The 19,229-nt window shown below is 40.6% G+C and overlaps 1 long non-coding RNA gene across 2 annotated transcripts in view; it reads left to right on the forward strand.

Moving 5' to 3' along the window:
* LOC117267010 (uncharacterized) overlaps positions 1-18,621 on the forward strand; it is a 36,354-nt gene extending 17,733 nt beyond the window's left edge. The window contains exons 3-6 of one of the 2 annotated variants that reach the window (XR_013493291.1): positions 3,301-3,369; positions 4,096-4,180; positions 8,266-8,346; positions 13,039-18,621. This is a non-coding gene — a long non-coding RNA (uncharacterized LOC117267010). The remainder of the gene's footprint in view (positions 1-3,300; positions 3,370-4,095; positions 4,181-8,265; positions 8,347-13,038) is intronic. The other variant, XR_004502533.2, reaches the window with a different exon arrangement.
* The last annotated feature ends 608 nt before the right edge of the window (positions 18,622-19,229 follow it).

Genomic DNA, 19,229 nt, shown 5'->3' on the forward strand with positions numbered 1-19,229 from the left:
TTACACAATGAAGGAAACAAGAATTGACTCACAACCATCCCTCTTCCCCATTTATCACTTCTCCATCTGTCCTGTACCGCAGGCTACATTAGCTCCAGCACACAACCCTTTTAAGCTCCCTCTACTGGGTTTGAATAGTGTGTGCTAAAATGCAGTGTTAATCAAACTCCAAACAGGTACACCAGGGTTTGGGTCTCAGAGGTCCGGTAAAAAGGCAACACTACAGAAATGATTAACAGGGGGGCTATTGAACAGATGTGGAAACAGAGACACAAGAGGAACACAGAAATTCAGAGGGAGGAGATTGTTTGAAGAATAAGAGAAATTTTAGTCCTTCATATTATTACATTTGAGTCCAACTTGTAGTTAAATAAGCTCACATGCCATCAGATTATTAAGTCATAATGGTTTTTTGTGATGTGAACGCAGCACAGACAGGGGTCCTCGTCTGCTTTTAAGTCTTTGTCTTCCTCTGCTGAGTCAACCACAGAGAAGGTCTTTACTGCTCCCCACAATCCGCTTTGTGTCCTTGCATGGGACTTGTCTGATTAGGCGTTGGCTAATGAGGCCTGACGAGCCAGGCTTTTAAGTCACACACCATCATGCATGAGGCCTGGTTAAAAGTTGATGGACGGATGAGACATTAACTGCAGAGAAGGAGAAACACCACTGATGGGACCTTCACTTCCTGGCATGAGTGGACGCCGTCTGGGGCAGCGTGTCCCAACCTGTGGGTCAAGACCCTCCACAAATAAATCTGAGGAGTCCAGAAATTATAACTGTAAATTTAATATAGCTTATGTGCTGCTGTTGTTGCAGATGAAGAGGCTTTATACTACATTTAAGGTTTTGAACATGATCCATAATTGTGGTAAGCTTGTAAGTAAAGAAAATTTAAATGTTTTAGAGTCATGTTAATTTACAGCATACTGAGGATTTGCAACAGCATGAATAGTATTAATACTATGGTCCACAACAGACAGATGTTGTGCTAAATGTGTGACCACAAATCGGACAAAAGGATGTGCGTGAAAAAATTGAAATGGAATAGGACAGAATTTTTAAAAAGCATATTCTGCTGCACAAATTTATGTTTATTTTTCAGACATTTGCTATTTTCTTGTGAATTCTCAGATAGATTTCTCCCTTTGTTAAATTAAAAAAAACAAAAACATTTAAACAATAAAAGGTACATACCACTAATGCAAACGAGGGGTGACATGTAGATATTACTAAGTTTTAAAGGTGTACAAGTCAAAAACATTTGGAGACATTTTCCTGGTGGTCAATTGGTCGTCACATATTGTAATGACAGAATATTAGGCATCTGCTGTATTTACCTCATTCTGCTCAAGCCGCCTCGGTCACTGCTCTGTTTTTATTGACAAAGCTATTCTTGGCAAGATTCCTACATACTTATCATCTTTGTTAAATATGAAATATGGAAATTCCAATCTCTGTTAACAGGACTTTTTGCGTTTTGTTGTGGCTAAAGTCAGCACTGAACATGGAAAAAAATATTTTAGGTTCTCTGCTTGTACTGCATGGAACAATCTGCAGAATGATCCTAAGCTTCAAGACATGGTGACTGTAAATGAGTTTAAAATATGGTGAAATCTTTTGTTTTATCTGATCATTTTAGCGTTATTCAATCTGTGTGTTTCCATGTTAATTTCATGGTGACTGTTAAAATTCTGTGCTGCTGTTATTCTTGGCCAGATCTTTGATCTAGGGTTGCAACAGTATGAGATTTTCACGGTATGATAACCACCATAGAAACTATCACAGTTTCACGGTATTCAGTATTACACAATTATTATTTTTATTATCAGCTGCAATGGCCCTTAAAAGGAATGAAAACAGAAGGTTTTCCTCTGGTTGAACAAATGCTTTGCTATAATTGAAACTTGAAACCACTTTTTTAATGGAAGCACATAGAACAATTTACAATTTACAATACAACAGGCAGCAGAGGAGCAAAGGAGATGGCCATGCACAATTCAGATTCCTCTTCCGATTGTAATTTTTTCCATTACCATAGATAAGCAAATGTTCACTGTATGATAACCGTCAAATTTCATAACACAGTATACTGTTTCATGATATACCACTGCAACCCTACTTTAATCTCAATGGGACAAACCCTGTTACATAAAGACTAAATACATTTTAAAAATACTTTTATATGATTCAGAAATCTTTTTGATAACATGATGAGGCACATGCCATTAGATCAGGACATACACATCATAGTATCATAAGTAGGCTACAAAGCACACTCATCAAACAACAGAGAGAGATTCTTCAGTTCCTCTGAATCAAATCTTCCCGCTGGTTGAATCCTCTCCCTGCTGATGCAGTAACATTACCAAGGAGCATGTATCCAGCAGAAATCACAAGATGGATAAGCAGCCAAAGCAGAGAGGCGGATAAGAGTAGTCGGATATTAATCGAGACATTTTAACTTTGTCATGAGAACATTTGCCAGCTGCAAGGCGCTCTGCTGATGTTTAGCCTGAGGGTGTGACAGACAGGAAGGGATGTTATGCTATCACAGCGTTTGATCACCAGCGTCACAGGAACACAGGTATCAGAGAGAGAGACTCGTATCTCTCGCAGCTGTTCAGACTCTGTCGTGGGGCTTGTTTAGATATTGGTGTAAATGGGGATAAGGAATATTTAACTCTGAAGATGCAAGCCGTGCTCTTTTTCCCTTAAATCCCCTTTTCAGAAGTCACACGCCGAACAGTCAGAGCAGTTCTTTGAAACTTAATAGACAGTCCAAGCAAATAAACGTGCGTGAGTCAACAAGCAAAACATTGCTCTCCAAAGATGTGTAATTGTGTGTTAATAGGCATCACAGTACATTTACTTGGCCTACACATAATGGAAGTCTAATCAATGTATGGATCCTGCCCCCTACTGTCAATGATGGAAATGACATCTATAATCAATTAGTGGGTGCTCAGTGATGAGGAGCTGCAGGCTGATGACTACCAGCACAAATATTTCTCTCATTTGTGTACTTAACTTGCTGTACAGGCAACAAATAGCTGTTAATTATGGTTCAGATATTACAACACATTTTGTTTTTGGAATTTAATTCCATTTTTGTTTTTATTTGGACATTTTAATTAGTGTAAACTGTTTATTCTGTTGAAGGAGCTCAATGAATAGACGCTACTTTTAATGGATCTTCAATTCCAAGGATTTTACACTCAACTTGTCACTCCCTCTCTCCTACTCATAGAAAGAAATCTTTGGGATCTGTCATGACCATCCACCTTCTGTTGTATGCAGGGAACACAGCAACCTCTTCTGGACAAACGTGAAAGTAGCAGAGGGTGTAATGGAGCCAACACAACAGACGTGAGTAACACCTATTACCACTGCGAGTCTGACAAACCCAGGTTTTCAGAAATTATGACAATGCTTCAGGAAATTAAACGGCACTTTACTGTCATTACTGCATTGCTGCTAAACAGTTACAGAGTTTGAAATCGAGCCATTGACTCGCACCGACATCTCACAGGAAATGTTGAAAATCCCAAATGTCTGGCGTCACATCTGAACAGATAACTAACTAGTAATTTGACTTGAGAAAAATCATATTATTGCCTGGGGAAGCGTTAAAAAGTATTCCATGATCAATGTATCTGATTAGTTTGCTTTGACGGTACACTGGTGAGCTAATCAGGCCAAAGGGATCAATGGAGCGGTTGTCAAGCTGCCTTGCATTCCTTCTATCTTCAGATAACTACAATGTAAATGACTGGGTACTAAAGGAAACCCTACTGGGACGCATACTAAACTCTGCCTGTGCTGCATTGTGCACAGGGGAATCTCTACAGACACTTAGCCAGTTCTTAATCAGTAGTGTACGAAAAATAGGTCCCTATTACACAGCCCTCTCTGAGTCTCTTATCATCATATTTGTCAGAGCTGCTTTATTCATTTCCAGATCAGTTTCCTCCGACTGTAAACTTTACAGCCCTTGTAGCAAATCCTTGTGGTACGATCCTTATTGTTGCTGAATGGCTCTGAAACTCTTTCTTCCTCCTTCTCTGCCGTTCTCTCCCTCTCTCTATCTCTCAGGCAGCAAGAGCTACGAGGCCACCAGATGCTCTCCCAGCCTATTTGTCTTGTCCCCTTCACAGACAAACTAATTGCTAAACAAAAGGTGCTGGCGTGTCCTGTCGAGTACCCTTGTAAATGCTTTACAGCCACAGTTCCATTCTGCCGGATAGTTAAGTGGCTAATTATAAAAGGATCACAGAAGAGTCTGATTAGGGATAAAGGGGAGGAGGAGGAGGCGGAGGAGACTGTGGCCCTGTAGCCTCCTGTGTGGGGCAGCTGACACACTTAGCTCAACAGAAATAAAGTCCTACTCATACACCTAGTGTTGATACGAGTGGATTCACTTAGATGAAGCAGGGGTGGTCAGATCTCATTGTGATCCTTTTCCAACAGAGTACAGTGGACCAGAGCTGCAACCAATTATTACTTTCATTAGCAATTCATCTGTTGATAATTTGCCTCATTAATGGATTAATCGTTTTGTCTCTACAATGTCAGAAGATAATGAAAAAGGCCCATCAAAGCCCTCAAATGTCTTGTCCAATTAATAGCTCAACCACAAAAATATTTAATTTACTATCACGGATGACCTCGTTTTCTAAATACTGATATATACAAATATTATATTACATGTAAAAAAATACTCATAATACAGACAAAATGACCCCTGTGAGTGTTATTACTGTACATATTATATTACTAGATTATTATTAGAATTGCAGTTTGCAGTTTAATCTAGGGGTGGTGATTCCCACCCCTAGATTAATCTATAATATTTAATATATCTGAAAGGTAACCGCCAAAAACCGCTGTCAAATAAATTCCTCTCTGAATTGTAATGAATTTTAAGTCAAATTATCATTAAATGCAAATACTCAGTTACCTCAATTTTGTACTCAAGCACAGTAGCTACTTAAGAAAATGTACTTAGTTACATTCCTCCACTAAGACAAAAAAAAAAAAAAAAAAAAAACACTAACAGCAATTACTCACATTCGAGACACTGGAACCAATAAATTTGCCATTTTTATTTTAAAAATTGTTTTTCAAATCATTTCCTGTCCCTGAAATAATCAGTTAATCGACGGATCATTTCAGCCCAACCGTAGACAAATTAAGGAGGAGCAGGGGGAGGATTGAAATCGGTGCAATTCAATGCAATCCAGCTCAACACCACCACAAACGATGGCCTTGAAAATTACAACAGGATTGAATCAACACACCCTCTGACAGACCTTTGCTTCACAAAGGTAGTATTTCTTGCAGGACTATTGGATTGGATTGCATTATACTGTACAGGTGTTGCTGTTGTTGCATGTGAAGCCTTCACAGAGGCAGAAAGAGAAAGGTAGAAAACGCTCCTTTTGATGTGTGTGTGTGTGTGTGTGTGTGTGTGTGTGTGTGCGTGTGTGTGTGTGTGTGTGTGTACGCGCCTTCTCCTGCAACTGAAGCTGTGAAAATGCGTCCCATCACCTGCTGATGTGTTCAAGCATGTATGTGTGTATGTGTGTACTTGTGAGCTTGTCTGTGTACGGGCTGAGAAAACAGAGCGCCCCTGACTCCCTATCTTGACAAAGTTGGGTAATTAACGACAGAGCCTATTAAAGGGAGAATATTCAGCCAGTGATGAATGGCTTTAATAACAGGGCCGTGTTCTCTCTAACAGAGACAGATCCTCCCGCCACCATCTCCCTGCCCACCAGATAAAACTACCCAGACTCCCATCTCACCACCCTCTTCATCTTGCCTTTTCCCATCGGCAGTCTCGCTCCTTCTCTATTTTCTGTCTTTGTGTTTTCTCTTTCACTCACTTTTTAAAAAACCTTTGCGTTTCTCTCAAAGATTTCATCTATTTGTATGGGTTTTTTTACACAACTGTTGTTTGTAGTTTCAAGGTTTAGTCACATCAGAGAGGCTTAGATTTTATTCGTGGACACAAAAACATGTTCAACATCTGTATAATAAGTGAAGCGCCACCTTTTCATCCACCTGCACGAATATTTGTGTTTTTGTGCGTGTTTGTCTTGTAAAACATCGTTAGCCTCTTTGTGTAGGGGCCATGCAAATTGGACAGTTAAGAAGCGCCAGGACCGATTTATGTCGGCGTGCAGCCTTTTAACAGGGGCTCTGCTACTGCTTTATGTGTCCTGGTGGGGTTGGGGGCAAGGGCTTACCACAGGGGTCACATTCATCACAGCCCCGTATTGTGAGATCGGTCCAGATGTCTGTCCTCATTAAAACAGACCGCTCTGAAAGTAAAAACATTCAAATTGGTGAGAGTTAAGCAGCCACTCACCCATGCAGGTGTCCTGGTGGCCGAGTGTTTAAGACACAGACTATATAACCGCATCAACCCCAGTTCAATTCTAGTCATGGACATTTGGTGCGTACTCTAATCTTTACTCCTGACAGCTGTCCAATAAAGGTAAAAATGCTAAAATGATTGTCGGTTACTGTTTGTAAACATGCTCGCCAGCAAAATTGAAAGTAAAAGCCAGCCCCAGATTCACTCAGTTTGGCATTTCGCCTTGCTGTTTGTGTTTTTTTCTGTGCTGTCTCTTGGATGCCTGCTGCCTATGGTCTGGCGCATGGTCGCTACCTTTTTATAAAGCCCCAACCTCACCTGAGCACTGTGGTGGTACACACCTATAAACATCCCAGGCACAGAAAATATGAAAATACAGGCAGAGGGCAGAGGATCAGCAGGAGAAAGGGGTCATGAGTTATGACTGAGAGGGATTACTTCTGCATGAGTTTGTACATTTTTTTTATGGAAATCCTGCATAGTATACCTTAACAGCAAATATTAACAGCAACACCCCTTTTCCAGGAACAATGTTCCCATTGGTCTGATGATCCGCACACCTCACTGTAAACTGTTTTGGTTTCTATTAAAAATCATTGACAGCATGTTTTGTAAATTATCCAGAGTAAACGGGACACTAATTCTAGAAAGAAACATTGCTGTTGAATATAAATGTAGTTTGTCAATGCTATATGAGCAGCTCCATTTAAATTTTGTTCACCCTATTTGTGTGGGTGGAGGTAGAGATCTCAGAAACAGATATCACAAAACCTGGACAAATAAAACCAAACAACATACATGCAGGGGTGCACCGTCAGGACAGGCAAACCAGACAAATATTTGGGGGCCCCCCAGAAAAATTGGGAAATGGGGCCCTCTTATGGCTACTCATATTGGCCCATTTTGCAAGGACATCTTTAAACCTCCCATAAAGAACTAAAGAGTGCACCACAGCTAACCCCCCAAAAACCGACTACCTTCTAGCTGGATACTGTTGGTTAGGACAGGGCCTCAATGGGCTTCTTTGCCTGGGCCCCCAGAGTCATAGCTGCATACATGGCTAACCATTTTGAGGGCAAAGTGACGAAATATGTTGTTTTTATATTTGGGTGAACCGACCCTTTAACTCCAGTGTTCTGTTTGGGGTCCTGGAAACCCCAGGTCCTCTGTAACAGCTCAGAAACATGCATAATATTATTTTATTACCTTGTAAGTAAATGATTTGACTTAAAACATGATTTTAAATTGGTAACATGTTTTAAAAGTCCACTAGAGAAAAGGCTTTACAGCATCTGTATGGGGTCTGAGAGACCCTAGCTTTAAAACCTAGTCAACCACAATAGATTCTTGTCTTGCCTACACTGCCCCTTCCAAGTCTCAAATAAGTCTGTTAGGATTTCTGTTGTCGGTAACCCAGTAGCTCTCCTGGTAATGTGTCTACCCCGTGTAGTTGGTTGCTTTTATTCCAACCTGGGGCCTTTTGTTATATGTTGTCCCCTCTCTCTTCTCCCTCCTATTCTTTCACTATTTATGTGTACCTTAAACAAAGGCAGAAAGGCTAAAAAATGAAATAATCTGTACATAGTTTTGAGATCCAACTGAACCCGAACATAAGAAAAGTCACTATGTAAAATGCCATACCTTACATTTCTTTGTCAGTGAATGACCTTTTAATAAACATAAGAAAAATACATTTGGATGCATGGCCCATTTAAAATAAAAAAAGAGATATTACCTTATTTGGTATTTTGTCACTTGTCAAAAGAAAAGACACTGAAATACATTCGGATTTAATGAATTCAGAAGAAAAGAAAAAAAGTTTTTTAAAGATAAAGTCAATGTCAAAAAATGAAATTTGGGTATTTGTTTGCTTGTGTTTACAGATTTGAAAAGGTCTTCAACCCAAGGATGGACAAAGCCAGAAAAATGACACGTAACTTTGGACTGCTGCAGTTCAGCTTCAGGTTTGGGTCCTGTCAAGCACACACACACACACACACACACACACACACACACACACACACACACACACACACACACACACACACACATGACACCCCGAGTTCCTCTCCAAAGTGACTCCCATGAGTGGAGGGACCTTCGCACAGAGGTTGTAGCATCAGGCGCTCCCTCACAGGACCAAAGGCAGCGAGTCCATTAAATACACATGAGAGTCTAATTAGGGCCCCCCTCGTGCAGCAGGCTTGGAGGTAGGAGTCATTGGGGAACGACACTGCCGAGACCCTGACACTCGGAGAACACACTCTGCAAATTAATAAAGAATGACCAAGAAGTACCTCTGTGACTGACTGGGACCTCTGCTTCCTTGGAGGCAAAAATGTTCAGTGCTGATTGCTCTCATTAAATTTGTTATAGTGATATAATTATGAAAATATGTCTGGAAAATGGGATGACTCTTGGTGTGTGGTTAGTTTGCATACCATGGTAAATTTGATATGAATGTTTAATATTTATACGGTTCATGTGACCTTTAAATAAGACCGTGGAGAAGGTGTTGTTGAGTATGTGTTTTAGTTTGTGGCCTCATTTTACCCACTTTCGCTGCTAACTCAGTGCCATTAAACATCTCTGTTGTGGTCTTTAAATGACTGATAGTCAACCATCCTGAACAAGATTAACATAACTGATCATTTTACTAATTTGTTCTGAATTCAAGCAGGAAAACGGACTCGACTATATTTCCCATTATAATTAGGTTGATAATAACGTTGGGTGAATTATTGCATTTTTGTTATTCAGGAGGAAAGTCTTTCCTCTGCTGCGTGTCAGATGAGATATTAGCGCAGACATAATTCTTATTCTGGCAGCAGCACGGTGACTGATATTATTTAAATTACACCTCCTTGGGCAAAGTATTCGGAAATACTTTGCAGATGGGAATTCATCACAAAATGGTGTTGAGAAAATGAGGGACATCAGGGTTTGATTACGCTGACAAAAATGTCTTTTTTTCAAAAGGGAAATGACTAATGTTGTGAACAACAGACTGAGGTACACTCTGAAAACTGGCCACATCCTCCTATAGCCTTATATCATGAAGTATTTACCTCGTCTGTTCATTTTATGTGATGCCAGACAGAAAACATTAAATCAAAGTAGATATAATGTGGCTTTTCTTTACACTGATCAACACAAAAACAGATCTAAAGTTAACGAAATTAACAACAAATCTGAGATACATAATACTCATTTGCACCCTCTCCGAGTCAGTGTTTAGCAGAAGCACCTTTGGTTGCAGTTACAGCTTTGAATCTGTGCGGATATGTCTCTATGAATTTGCACATCTGGACACTTCAATTTCCTCCATTCTCTTTTGCTCATTTCCTCCTCTGCTCAGCCCCTGTCAAGTTGATAATCATCGCTTAAATATGCAGCTCTCCTCGGTTTTATGCAGCTTTATGGGGACTTTAAGGTCATTCTTAAGCTGTCCAGCCTGCAACTTTAGACGCTCTAGAAATCTGCTCAGCACCAGACATGCAAACAGACACAGTTAGCAGCTAGCTGGTGTGGAGCATTTAGCAGCTGTAGAGCCAGATAGTTCCCTCAGGAGATGGTAGAGTCCAATAAGAGAGCTTAAAGAGAGTGAATGTTAGACTTGTACAGAGTGGCCACAAACATCACAATGCTGCCACCACCATGCTTCATGTTGGGGGTGGTGTGACTATGGTGATGTGCAGAGTCACTTGGCTTATAGACTGATGCCCGAAAAGATACATTTTGGTCTCATCAGGCTATAGGACCTTTTTCTCTTACATGCCCTGTGGCTAACTGAAGCCATCTTGCCATGACTGTTGAAGCAACCAGGCAACTACTGTTGCATGCACAGTCTCTCCAACATCAACCTCTGAAGCTTGTAACTCCTTCATGGTTGTCATGGGTCTCACTCAGCCGGACTACACGAGGCAGCTGTGCTACACTCTTTCCATTTCTTAGTGTGTTCCTGTGTTTTCATAGTGTAGGTTTTGTCAAAGTAGTGACTCAAGCCGTTCTCATACGCTGTTTATATGTATACCTACAAAAAAAATGCACCAGGACTCGAATATAACCAATTTAATCATGAGCCAGTGATTCGTATATAATCCACGTAATCAGAAAGGTCGCGATCATATAGCCAATGCGCTAACGGGAGTAAAGATGGAAGTATTATAAAGAGTAAAAGTCCATGCACAGACGCAGGTTGGGGTGATGGAGGGATCAAACAAACACAGGACTTGCCCACAAGAGACCCGTGTTTGTGTCCTGTGTGACACCAAGTAAACTCTGAGTTATTTTAAGGTACGTCATTAACATGTTTCTTTTCCTAAACCTAATCTACGTAACTTTATATTAAGTATTTAACGTGATAAGGTCAGTCGTAGGCCGCTAATTTATTAGATATCTTACAAACCGTTATATCTGCATTTTCATAAGATACGTATACGAACTGTTGTATGAAGATACATCGATAGACTCACCAAAATGGACCTTCCGCTTACAGATGTATATATGGTGCAATCAACTGAAACCCTTTGACTGTACGCAGGTGATCCCCACTTAACTAATGATGTGGCTTCTAAAACCGATGTGCTGTACCAGTGGTTTAGGTGCCTCTTGATCTTGGAGTCAGCCAATCAGCTATCGGTCTGACCACAACGGCCAGTATTTCGAGGGTTCTGGTGTAGCAAGCAGATATCCAAGCCAACGCTTTCTCTTCCATACGCAGGTCATTTCGGCTAGTATCTATAAACAGATATCTGCATATGAATGTAGATAAATTAGATAAAGGTTCTGAAGTTGCATTTCACCAATGTGTTCTACCTCTTGTGTTCTTCACAGGGACTGTTTACCTGCTGCTCAAACGTGATTAGTCAATACTACTCGGACTACAAATGGAAACCAGAACACTTCCAATACTGAGGTTCTCGCTTCGTTGCCTACAGATTCTGCATACATATGCAGATATCTGTTAAAAGAGATTAGATGTGTGTTAGATCACTTTGTAGAGATCTGTTTTCACTGTAAGGATCTGCTTCTGTCGTCTCTTAACTGTTGTTATGCAACAAAACATGTTTTGAGCGAGAGAGACATCAGTGTAACATGGTTGACTTGTGCAGGTGGTGTCATGCTCCGCATCTGTGAACTCCAGCAGCCTCTCCACCACACCGCTCCGCTCCACTGTCTGTTCTCCTCTGCTGTGACAGCTTTGGCCTTTAAGCTCGGCACGGTTATCACTCGGGCTTCACATTTTAACAAGAGCGTCATTAACGTCATCATGCCGAGCGTTGTGTCGCGGTGACTGACAGCTGTTTTGACACTCTCCACCTCATCGGCTGCGCACACACATGCAGTTGGAGGGCTGTCTTACAATAATGCAATACTAAAAATGTCAGCGGCTCCATTTAACTTTATTGGTTTTAAAGCCAGTGGCTAAGGGATTTTTTTATGGCCCACTTTCTTAAATATCTTACGGTGAGATAGAGCTGTCTAAATTGTATTATACATTATAAACTTCTACAAGTATATGGCAGCAGCTACGCGGCAAATGTGAAGCACACTCTTTATGGCACACAATTCAATGTAAATTATTGTGCGGATAATATACTTGTACTCATTTGTGGACCACTGTATGCTCACACACAGATGGGCAATGACCATGTTGGCCAATTGGCCTTCTGTCTCAAACACAACAGACCTTTTCTGTTTACTTTTAAAACGCCAATATATCTGACACATGCCTCATTGGAGCATAGATGTGTACTGCACATTAACTGAACTTTAACCCCACATTTCTGGCCAGCGAGCCATAATCAAACACCACCACACACTTTTTGCTCTCTAACGCTGTTCTATTACTCTGTATTATTATACCACATCTGAAATTACAACGTGATGTGCTGCCGTTAGTTTTTAACATAAACCTGCCATTCTCAGAAGATTACAGCCACTCACAGGGAAAGTTTATGCGCCTAGGTACTTTAGCACTTTTTGTGATTACTGTTTGTCGTTCTTTTTTGTTTATGTACTGTATGATTGTCTGTAAGTCTGTCTGACAATACCCGCCAGTGTGTCAGCTGCCAGGCTACAGCGCGTCATTAGGCGGACTTTTTGAATGACCCTGAAGATATCAGCCTTTGTGGGGAATAATGCTAAAATAAGATTGTCACTCATAATCCCCCTAAAAACAATCGCAAATGCCACAGAGCAGGCCTCATCCCATTTCGCCAACACATTTAACATTTTACTGTGAAGAGAACTCATATTCCCAAAGTGCCCAAAATGAATTACATTGTGGATTATCGTGTAATTATGGATCTTTCCAAAGTCTGATAGAGCAGGAAAATTGAGTTCTGAATATTTCATAATGCGCAGCACCATCTTTGTTGAGGAAATTATTTAGGGATAGCATGCTCATTTGCAGAATGGATAAAGGTTCATTGCACAGCACCAGAGTGCAGTAATTGGAAATCTCCAGTGATTCAAAGGAGTCATTCAAAGATGAGCTTGTCTCCTCGATAACTGTGCATTCAGCACGCCATTAATTCTCCGTCTGACACCCCAAAAACTGCCGTCCAAACCTGTCAAGCTGTTGCTATATAGGTTATTTGTGTCACGTATAAATCATACTGATTTACTGCACTTTGTGTTTTTCTCTGCAGATGATCCCCTCACTCCCCCAGCCTCAGCCACCGCCAACGCAGTTAAATGCCAAAATTGAAGCATCTATTAAAACAAGCATGGATTCTTTAGGCAATGTAAGTAAGGATAATATTCAGACAGGTACAACTATCAGACACTGATATCAGCATCAGACAATAACAACAATTTCAGTGCATCGTGAAATAATATCAACATTAACAAAGGAAAACAAAACAACCAAACAACTTAAGGTTGGATAAATTACACACTTATATGAACACTCTGACTGGGATGTAAAAGAATAATTTTGTCGCCTCTAGAAAACATATGAAGAAATGCCAGTTTTGAAAAATGTCATCTTTAAAAGGCAAATCTAAATGTCAGAGAGACAGATACTTTACACATAGAGAGCGCTGCCTTCTGGGCGTAACACACAGAGGCGTGAGAATAATATTTTTTCCCAGTTGAAATGAACTGCAATTACCCGGCATCAAGCATACAAAGCAGTACACTCACATTCACATAGCCTGGAGAGGAGCGTGGTCACTGTTTGCCACATTACTCAGGAAATCAGGGAAAAGAAAGCAAAAAAAATGTTTTTTTAATGTCACAGGGAAAAAAGACACTTTACTATGTTACAATCTTCAATATGCTACTGAGAAGTTATAAAATATAATAAATTTAGCGTCAGATAAAGAGCTGTAACGATTGGACAATAAATTGATCAATCTTTTTTCAGGGAAAAATACCAAACTTTTGGGAAACAAAGCCATTTGAAGATGTCATCTTCAACTTGTGGAAATTATTGGGCTTTTTCTTTTTTATTTCAGCTTATGCAGAAATTACATACGACAGTCTACTTAATTTAAAAGAAAAAATGCTTAAGAAGTGAGTCAGCTCCATGCAGTGACCTTTTGCTGCAACTGTAATTATTCTTGTGTATTTGCAGAAAAACCATAGGGTAACACTTTACTATAACCATCCCCACCCACAATTTAGAATTCATGAGCACTATCGAAACATTTAATACATGGTTTATGCTACACTATCATGTAATAAGCACATATAGGGAAATTTTAATTGTTTATTAGTGTATAGTGTTTGTCTACACTTCTATTAAAGTCCAGTGTGTAGGCTTTAGGGGCACCTATTGGCAGAAAAGGTATAAAACGTTCATAACTATTTTTTCAGTAGTGTAAAATGACCTGAAACTAGGAATCCTTATGTTTTCGCTACCTTAGAATGAACTGTTATATCCATATATGGAGCGGGTCCTCTTACACGGAGTCCGCCATTTTGTTACAGTAACCTGAAATGAACAAACCAAACGCTTGCTCCAGATAGGCCCATACGTGTTTCATCTTGGCCATCGTTGTTCGCATACACTTTTCGCACACAAGAGGGGTTTCAATTCTGCAACCTAACTGTAAGATGCCACTATATCCTACACACTGGAGCTTTACGACATATTTTATGTTATTACAACTATGTTTTACTATATTGTCTCATTATCTTTTAATTCACTGGTCTTAACACATTAGTGTCCACAGGTATTACAGTTGTTGATAAATACATTAATAAAGGCATATATATATATATATATATATAAAACATGTATTGAAGGTGCTTATAAATGCTAAATATGAGGAGTTAAAGTTAAGTGTTACCAAATATATTTTGCTCAAAACCAGTTCGCCTCCTGGGTACTGCCGAGGTGTCCTTGAGCAAGGCACCGAACCCCCAACTGCTCGGGTCACCTGTCCATGGGCAGCCTAACATCACTCCATTTAATGCATGTAAAGGTCTTGTTTGTGCATGTGTGTATTTCGGACCTGTGTGTATATGACAATAGAGTGAAAAAATTGAACTTCCCCTCGGGTATTAATGAAAGTATCTTCTTATAAAAGTTCTTCTTCTTAAATAACTGCGGCTAATTGATTGAAGCTTACTGTACGGCTGAAGATGTTTCACAATATAACAGAGTTAATAGAGCTTGTTTGCATTACAGCTGTTGCACATGGGTGTTTTCAAGTGTTAATTTCAGTATATGTATTTGGTTATATTCTTCTGTTTATTTGTGCGTGGGCGAGTCTGGCTCAGCTGTTGGCATGGGGTCACAGCTCCTGCCCTAAAGAGAGCAGAGATGAAGCAAGTGGAGCAGCAAGCCCTGTTTGGGTCTAAATTTTGCATGCTGGTGAATGTCAATCTCATGAATAAGCAAAGCAGGAATAAAGCCTTCCTTGGTGCTCAGTTTGTTTTAAAGTTTGTTGGGAAAACGTTCATACTCCTCAGTGGGAAATATGAGCAGAGCCCCAAGTGGGTGATTCAAGCCCATTTCAATTATCACTGGGGCTTTTGCAGGTAAGTAGCTGAATAAAAACCACAAGGAAAGAGGGGGAGGAAGATGTGGGGAAAACTGAGGTGCAAGCATAGTTGGAGTCAGGAGAAAAAAAGGAGGTACAGACAGAGAAGACAGATGGAACTGAGGGAAAGCGAGGTGAAAGAGAAAGGCTCGCCTGTCTGCTGTGTTCCTGCTGTCCCAGGTCATGTGTTTTTATATTAATGGTTGAGGTCATGTGTCAGGTCAGGGATAGCTAATCTTAACTCCGTGGCTGGAGGGCACCTTCACCCCACAGGGCATTTAGGTATCTCTACAACCTAACAGAGAACCACCGGGCTCTTCTCTTAGCATGCAAATGAGACAGGAACAAATGTCCCGTCACTTCTGGGGCTCCATGTCCCAAAGTGCTTAACACTCTTCCTGTCAACCCCCCTTCTCCAGCTGCTTCAAAAACCCCTCCTGCACCTCCCTCACTCCTCTTTCCTCCCTCTTATGTTCTTTAAATGAGCTTTCCAACTCCACTTCTTTCTCGCAATTCAATTTTACAAGGCCATTATCCCGGGTGTAATGTGGAGGTTAAATATATCGGGGCAGACATTATGTGAAAATAATTAGTGCTAATGAATAATGCACTCATTCAGCTGATGAAGGATGGTTGTCAGGGTAATGGAGTGCAAGGGAGGGGCCCCTCTGACAAATGAAATTAAAATATTTAAACACTGTTTTACGATATTACCGGGCCCTCACACTCTTTCCCTGTTACCTACTCGCTCCATGAAGCAGGCCGGCCTCGATGTGACATGATAGCTCTGCCATTACTCATGCACAGCATCTGTCTCACTAAAGACAGAGCTCAGATACAAGGAGGAAATGTCCCCCACACCACTCTTTTACAGTACCTTACACCACAGCTAATCATCCCTGCCCTGATAATCAGGACATCAGAGACGCCAATCCATATCGACAGGCACTGTCTCTGCCAGGTTATATTTCGTCCCCTTTATTTATTGCCACTACACTCATTCGGCCTCTTACGATCTCATTCTGAACCCATCATTTGACAATGAAGGATGCAGGTTTTAAATTGCCCAGTTTACAGCACTCTTCTATCCAATTGGCCCTCTGGAATCAATAATGGTGGACCAAGCGCTCTGTGACTGATAAATGGTAAAGCATCAACACCATTTCATTAGACGCAATGCTTAGAGGAGGGTGGAGGAAAGTGACGACAGGGGACAGAAAGCTCATGAGCTGATACATATTGCTCAGTAATTCATTCACAAAACTTTATAAGGTTAGAGGACACTTTGGATGGATCGCTTCACCCACTTTTCTAAAAAAAAATAAACATCTATTTCCAACCAATTTCCATGTCCAATACAATTAATACAATTTCATTTGTGGTGCTGAAGGCAAAAAATTATATTCAAACAAGACTAAAAATCTACAGCCATGCTAGCAGCTCTGTAAGGCTGTACTTAGACACAGCAGTACTTTGAGCTAAATGCTAATGTCATCATGCTAACATGCTCACATTGACAGTGCTATGCTATCGTGCTAAATCGGTATAATGTTTACCATACTCATGACATGGGAACGTCATTGGGACATTGTTAGAGCCGTGGTGATTTTATATTTATAAAACTTTCCTCAAGCCAAGAAACACAATTAAAAAATCTGTGGCATCATCACAAGTCTATAAGGGAGCAGGAGTTCATGGGTGGGGCCAGTGGGAGAAACACTACTGTGCATATTTAGTGGGCTGCATACCCCAGAGTTAAACTCAGAGGCTAGAAAACCTTTTAGTGTATGCGCCAGGTGAGCAACTCCACTGGAATGAATAGGCACCATCTTATCTAGATGTATGAAGTTATTACTACAATCTATGCTTTTGCATTGTTAAACCCATGTGGCAAGCACACTACAGACTTTCATGGGCTGAGCAACTAACTTCCAGTTTAGCCCTCCGCTAACTTGAATGCAGATAAAATGATGTAGTTGTGCAGCTGTTCTTCAGATTTAATCCTGATAATGAAATGTGTCACTTTGTGGGGGTTATGATGCTTAAAAAAAATTATCCACTGACTTACTGATGTGTTTCCAATGTACATCTATGGGGATAAGTGGCATCACGTGACAGACCTGGAAGTTGTAATTCCACTGTTTGGCTTCTACGAAAATTAGCTTCAAAGCCTGACACACTTCTTGGGGGCCTGGTACTAAATATCATGGCAATTCAACCAGTGATTGCCCAGAAAATTCAGCCTGGACTTGAGTGGTGGACCAACTGGCAGGCTAACATTGCCATCCATAAAGCCATGCAGCTAGCATTGATAAAAACAGGACATTGTTTTTGGAAAGTGTTGTTTATTAAAAAATATTTAAAGGTCAAGTGTGTGGGATGTAGCAGCATCTAGTGGTAAAGATGCAGATTACAACCAAGTGAAACTTTTCCCATGGGCAAAGCGTGTGAGAGAACAATGGTGGCAGATGTGAAAATGTGAAAATGCAAATGGCCCTATCTAGAGGCACTGTTTAGTTTGTCCGTTCTGGGCTACTGTAGAAACATTATGGTGGACTCCCTGAAAAATACGATCCATATGTAGATATAAACAGCTCATTCTAGGGTAAGGAAAACAAAATAATTCTTAGTTTCAAGTGATTATACACTAATGAAAAATTTAAATTTCCCTAAATCCTACGCACTGGACCTTTATATTTATGTTTTGATGTCAGCACCACAAATGAAATTTCTCTGTCATCACAGTCAAGTGGAAGCAGAAATCTAGATATTTCAAAACCTGGACAAATTAAACCAAACTATTGGCATTGGTATTTGGCATTTTTTTGTGAACTGACCCTTTAAAAAAGGCAAGAGAACGAAAACAACTAACAGTTATGTCTTGCTGAATCCTAAAGGGAGATATTAACAATTCTTAGTGACACAATGTCAAACTGTATCTCGGATTGTTACAAATCATGCAGGTCTTTAAGTCAGGGTTATGTTCAGTTTTCACAGGACAACGGGTCGCTGTTATAAAAGTAGGCTGTAAGCACTGAAGTGTGCTCCTCTTTCCCTGGGGCTTAGCAGAGACAGCCAGCACACCACAGCCAGCCACATCTGACAACTTTCTTTTATTAATCTCATATTTTGCAGATTGGCGCCATATACATTTGACTTGTAAAACAGACCTAATTACGGGGCCTGTAGCATATGAGCCACACATCAAACAGTAAGTTACAGTAAAAGCCTATGATCTCAGTCGCCTTCTCTGCCTCTTTTTTTCCTCCCCTCTCTTGCCTCCGCACACCAGAAACACTGATTATAACAGGGACATTAAAAGGGAATTACAGCGAAACAATTTACACTTAATGTAGCAGTCATATGAACAGGGAAGAAGGATGGACAAAGATATAGCAGTATTAATAATACATGCTTTAATTTAGCAGCTGGGAATGCATGGAGCGGGATCAAGGCACAGGGACAGACAGACAATGAAAGGGTGGCAGAGAAGGGGGGAAGCAGTGTGAGAAGGATAGCTGAAGGAAAAGAAGTGAGACGAGAGGCAGAGTGACGGAGAAAGTGTAAAACAGAGTAGAGGGTAAAAAGCGGAGGAGAATCAGAATATGTTGCTGTGGGTTTTTCCGCACACCGTGATTCATGGGCAGTAAATATGCAAAGCCTGATGGCCATAAGGCAATCAGAGGAGCGCCACTCATCTACATGTTGCACAGTGGGCTATAATCCATCTGAGGGGCAAGGAATAATGATACCAGGAAGCAGGAATAAGAGCAGGGTCTGTTTATTACCTCAGACAGATCCATAATGCATACAGATGTGAGGGAGGCACGCTGCAGCCTCTGGCCAGA

Source organism: Epinephelus lanceolatus, chromosome 2 (genome assembly GCF_041903045.1).
Source record: "Epinephelus lanceolatus isolate andai-2023 chromosome 2, ASM4190304v1, whole genome shotgun sequence".
Classification (NCBI taxonomy): Eukaryota; Metazoa; Chordata; class Actinopteri; order Perciformes; family Serranidae; genus Epinephelus; species Epinephelus lanceolatus.